Here is a 6,508-nt window from a genome sequence, read left to right on the forward strand (position 1 = left end):
GAGACTAGTGTATTTTGATATTAAAATGCAGCAAACATAGTAAGGAAGGAAAATTTTAGGTAAATGTTATTTATGAAATATAGATGCAAAAATTGTAAGTGATATGCTAGCAAGAAGAATTTAGAACATATATAAATGACAATGATATATTCTATCATGACAAAGTGGGGTTTATCTAAGGAAAATAAGGTTAATATCAAAAATTAAATTAATATAATTTGCTGTATCTTAAGATAAAGGATATTATATAATTACCTAAACAATTTCAGAAAAAGCCCTTAATAAAATAGAATATTCATTGATATTGAAATTCTTAGCAAATTAGAAGCAGAAGAGACCACAAATTAACAGTGAACATTAAATGTGATGATAACACACTGAAATTCCTGAGTTTGGGAAGGAGACCAGAATTCCAAGCTCTACTTCTTTTTATTAATATTTTACTAGTGTCTCGCCCCTACAGTAAAGTATGACAAGTAAAAGAAAATAGGTGTGCCAGGAAACAAAGAAATAAAAGTTTATTATTTAACAGGTGTGTGCAAGGAATAACAAAAAAAAAAAAAACCCTACAAATAAATTCTTTGAATTAATTAAAGAATAAGATGAATTTTCTGGATAAAAATCTACATAGCAAAATAGTTTTGCCACTAGGTAAGAAAATACGCCCTCCAAATGTAAATGTATCATTTGTAAGAGCACCAAGCATAAAAACTACACAAAAACATATCTAGTAGAATATGTCCAAGAACTCTATGAGGGAATTTTAAAGATTTTCTGAAAGACATTAAACAACATGTAAATAAAGGGAAAGATAAATTATATTAATTTATTTTACCTCCAAATGATTTATAGATTGAATGTAATCCTAGTCACAATCACAGCACAGCATGTCCTTTTCCTAGAAATTGATAAATTGATGCTGAATCTTATATGTAAGCTCAAGAGAATTCACTTAACTAAAGGTAGTCTTAAAAGTGAAGAATTAGTTGCTTAGAATTACTCTACAGAATATCAAGAATTATTACAAAGGTATGAAGCTTGAGATAATGTGGAGTGGCTACTGAGACAGGCTAATGAAATAAAATGAAGAGACCAGACGAAAATGCACACACCCACACTCATATATATATGTGCATATTATATATATATGTGACACTATGTGACACACACATATATGTACACACATATTTAGATATGTATGGCACACACACATATATCTGCATACATAGTTAGATATAAATGACATAAATGGCATGACAGATTAGTGAAGAATAGACAAGTCTATTCTATAAATAATGTTAGCACATGAATATATAAATAACAAACTGAAATCCTACCTTACATCCTACATAAAATCAATGTGGGTTACTTAAAGACTGAAATGTGAGAAGGCGAAACTGTTAACGTTTTGAAGGTAACACATGAATATATCTTCATTATGTCAGAATAGGGAATAATATATGTGTATCTATAGACTTAAAGTTGGAATATAAAGAAAGGAAAAATGTAACAGGCATAGTAATATTCATTCACTGGATTAAATTTGTCATTCTTTTATGGTTTTAAATGTACTCACTATGTCACATGCTTTAGCATTTTATCTTGAGAAAATGCAAAGTACTTCAAACATAAAATAGTATAGTGGCAATATTTCTGAGGGCGTTGTCCAGTCAGAAATAAAAATTTGGCAAAAATGTGTTTTTTATATCCATGTCCATCATGGTAAATTTATATTATGCAGATACCTAATAGTTTTAAGCGCTCTTTGTGTTTTACTTAATATAATGGTTTCTATGCTATTATTAAAGTAATTTTGCAAGTTGAAATTTACTACTAAAATGTAAAACTAAAAATATGTGGGAAGAATAGGAAATAACAAAAATGGTAAATGAGATATGTTTGTATATCTTTGGGAATTGTTTTTCTAAGGAATAAAAAACATCAAACGTAATTCAAGACTCCTAAACTTCAAGTTATGTCTTCATGAAATATTGGGTTTTGTAGCAAAAATTTTAGTGACAATTATTTTTATAATATGAAGTCTGACAATTAAGTTCACAAACTCATCTTAGAAACAGAGCTTCAGAGCTCACTGCTGAATACCACTCTGGTCACCTTTGAAGTGCTCCCCTTGGAAGGCTGTGCATTGATGCCAGCCCACCCTTCAAAGCAACTTTGGAACTCTTTCTGGAATGGCCATCAAAGCTGTCTTTGTATTACCCTTGACGTTCTGAATGTCATGAATGTGTCTTCTTTTCAATATTTCCTCTGTCTTAAGGTAAAGAAAAAAGTCACTGGGGGCCATGTCAGGTGAGTAGGGAAGGTGTTTCAATTGTTGTTTGTTTACTGGCTAAAAATTCCCCCAAAGACAGAGCTGTGTGAGCTGGTGCATGGTTATGACGCAGGAGCCCATTTCTGCACACTTTTCATGCCAAGATTTTCAGTTAAGATTTTCTTAACTATTTCTCCATTGGTGTTTACTTGGTCTGCTATGCTTCTTATATTCAGCTGATGATTTTGACACACAATTCAACAAACTTTTCCAATATTTTTATCAGTTCTGCACACGGTGGCAAGTTCACAAACTTAATTGCCAGACTTTCATATGTTCAAATGAATGATAACAAAAGTTACATTCTTTATTTAAACTGTGTCACTGAAAACAATTGTTAATTGAGAAAAGAGAGGATAAGGACTAGAGAGTTTCAATCTTGCAATAAAGAAGTGAATTTTACTGTAGGGATTTCCGCAGTAATCATGTTTCAGAGCTGTTACGACTGAATGTTTATGGCTCCTTCCCAATTTGTATGTTGAATCTCTAACCCTCAAGGTGACAGTATTTAGAGACAGGGCTTATAAAGAGTGATAAATGTTAAACGAAGGGCCCTGATCTAACAGGGATAGTGTTTTTATATGAGGAAGAAGAGATACCAGAACTCTCTCTTTTTCCTCCATATGAGGACATAGTGAGATGGTGGCTGTTTGCAAGCCAGGAAGAGAATCCTCACCAGGAACCAAACTGGCTGGTACTTTGACCTTGGCCTGCTAAACCAAGAATTGTGAGAAAATAAATGTCTGTTATTCGAGCCACCAGTCTATAACATTTTGTGATGGCAGCCCAAGCTAATTAATAAAAGAATTAAAAATGGATAACTCTAAAACCTAACATCTCTAGCTGAATGCAGCATCTATGACACCTTGCATCTGCTCCATAGCAAGGGCTTTTTCCCCCTACACTATTGGTGATATCATTAGCATAGTTTATTACAATCGACATTTCATCCTTATTTTACCATTATTTTATGATCAGTTTTTGCTGTTTAAATCATTACCCTAAAACTTAGTGAATTAAAACAGCATCCATTTACTGAGCTCACAGTTTCATGGATCGGCATGCTGGCCTTACCCCGGGAGTTCTTATCATCTTTCATTTCTTCTGGTCTTAGCTGGTCTCCCTCATGGATTGGTGGTGACATGAATGTCAGCTTGGCAGATCTGTCTCTGAAGGGTATTTGTTCATCATCAAGGACAACAAAGGTGGCTGTGCTTCCTGTCTCTCACCCTCCGGCAGGCTGGCCTGGACTTGTTCATATGACAACTCCAGCTTTCCAAGAAGCCAGACCAAGCTGGGGCTTAGGACTTGCCCGTACCTCTTCCACCCTGTTCCTTGGCTGAAGCAAGTCAAAAGATGAGACCAAATTGAAAGGTCAGAGAAACATCTTGCCTCTTCTGGAGAAAAGGGCAAAGCACTGTGACTATTTTTATAATCTACCGAAGTTAAAACTATACAGAAAACCACTCAAATAGCATAGCTGTATTTCAAAAGCAGTGTTGATGCTCTGTACCAAATAATAATCCAAAGTACTGAAAATTATCCTTCTAATTAGTTGATAACATTGTAATCAATTCAAGTTATAAAAATCTTCCAAAGACACAAAATCTTAGCTGCTAAAGGGTGGCAGTTCTTGGCCTCCATTTGTGAATCACCCTTATCCACATTTGAAATTCAGAGGCAATAAACTTTTTTTTCTTTGCTATCATTTATTTCTTTCTTACATGAAGCAATCTAATCTTAAGTAGGTTGCCTAGGCTAGTGAGAATTTTCAGAAAAACTTCCATAATCAGCATCATAAAAAATAGGGGTAGAGGCTAAAATAATAAAGCCATATAAAAATTTTCCCAACTGTTACTGTAAATCTTCTTGTGTGGGTAGCTTTTTCCCTGCCTTTGGATGAAACCTCAAAGAAGTTCTATAGATCATAGAAGTTCTTCAGTTCATAATGAGTATGTTCAGTCCCAAGGAGTAATAAAAACTCCAAACTCTATTCTAGGTTGAATCTTTTCACCTTGTATTGATCAGAATAGATAGGCTTATATTATGGTAATAAAATAAAACTCTAAATAAGTCTTTATTTATTTATTTTGTTGTTGTTGTTTGCCCTAACTGCTCTCAGGACCAGGGAATTCTCCAAGGCAGTAACTCCTTCCTGTACTAACTGAGCAACAAAAGCCACTTTGCTTTCAGGGTGCTGCCCTCTTAACGTGGGGTCTCCTTGTTGCTTTGAAAGAGGGAACAATCAAAGAGTCAGCTAGGGGGTTACTGCTATCACACTGAAGTGACAGACATCATTTCAACTCACATTTCATTAGCTGTAAGTAACCACATGCCTAGGGTGACCAGACGTCCCGCTTTTCAACAATTTGTCCCGTATCCCGTGGCATTTTAAAAAGTCCCGATTTTTAGAAAGAATGCACAAACGGGTGGGGGAACAAGAAGGGAATATACAATTTTCAGCTGCCATGTGGTTATTTTGCCAGAATATGAGTTTTATATTATTTTTATTAATTTTATAATGTTAAACTGTAATAATAACAAATAATTGCTGAGAAGTGATTATCGAGAACTGCTTATCAAAGTTTGCATTGTTGTCAGGCCCTGTCCTGCCTTGCCCTACCCCACCCCCCACATGTTGTCCTGCCTTACCAATGTTAAAATCTGGTCACCCTACACATGCCCCACCTAACCAAAAGGGCCTAGAAAATATAAATCTTTCATCGTCTGGAAAAGGTAATACAATGTGATTGGTGAGGATGAGTGCTGTGTGCCACACCTTCTCTCAGCTTGTGTCAGTTTTCTATTTTATTAACTCATGTTTCTGTCCTTAAACTCTCCCCTCAAGGCCTTAAAACCAGGGTAAGCTGCCAGAGATCTTCCCAAAGAGAAAGAAAAAGAAAAAAGGGCAGTAAAGTTCTTACTTTACTAGTGCTCCTGTGAGCTGGCATAATACTTTCTGGCCTGGATAATCTTTGAAAATGTGCACTTTCTCTTCTGGTGCACTCCACAGGGTCTTTGGATACTCCCCCACTATCATGGAGGGCTCATTGGCCATTTGTTGACATTCTCCCACCAACTACTTACAACTCCTAGTTGTCCACTTACACCAAGGTCTCTGCTACAATTCCTGGACAAAGAAATTATAGATAATTGAAATCTGATGCAAGCCCATATTCCCCCTACTTCAGGGGAAACTCATGCATTTGACTTGTTGGTAGAATGGGTTGTATCCCAAATTGATGTATTGACTTAAAATCACAAGATCTATAAATTTGAAGAGGAGAACTTTATTTCTTATGATGGGTTGCAACCTACAGGCTGGGTAGCAGAGCCTCCCAAATGAGATCAAAAGCAAAAGCTTTACCAGATGGAGGGTGGGACAGGAGTTGTATGCATAAATGGGTTGGCTAAACATACCTATTTAACATGAAGGGTATAGATGGAATTATGAATATTCATAAACAGAGATTGTACATATGTATATATAAACATATATATGTTGTTAGGGGACCTAACGCAGCCACACACCAATCCTTTCCCCTCTCCCCCACTCCTCTCCTGCTAAAACACAAAGGATCTGGCTAGCCCACTCCCAGAAAAGTTCCAGCCAAAAGACCCTAACTTTCTAGGCAAGCTGCGGAATTTGTCCACCCCCTGTGGCCCCATATAAAAGGGGTCTCTAACTGCTCCTGGACACAGACACCATCTTTGCACTGCCCAGGTAGGTCACTTTCCCCTTTTAACAAACTTGGGCTGAACATCTCCACTGTGGCCTCCTCTCGGGGTGCCATCCTTTAAACCTTTCATACGTTACATACCTCCTACGTTCACATTCAGATAAGAAGCAGTCTTAACATGGAGTAAACTTAGCCTCTACATGTCAAAAGGTATAACAAAGAACACAAAGGTGCTTTGAGCACAGCCTCTGTCAATTGGCCAGAACCAGTCCATGGTCAGAGGTCATTTACCAGGAAGGAGTGCATTGTTGAAATCACACACAAATGGGGAGGGCAATCTGGCTAGGCATCAGGCAGTTGGGTGAAGTCAGCAGAGGAGCCTCTGTTCTTTGTTTGCAGGACTAGTTTCTATTTAATTCTTAGGAAAAAATTCTGGTGACAGGGGTGTCTAGGAAGGGGATGTATTAAGGTGTGACCAAGCTTGCATATTGTTATG

This window comes from Otolemur garnettii, unplaced genomic scaffold (assembly GCF_000181295.1).
Source record: "Otolemur garnettii isolate 467f Iridium unplaced genomic scaffold, OtoGar3 scaffold00002, whole genome shotgun sequence".
NCBI classification, from domain to species: domain Eukaryota; kingdom Metazoa; phylum Chordata; class Mammalia; order Primates; family Galagidae; genus Otolemur; species Otolemur garnettii.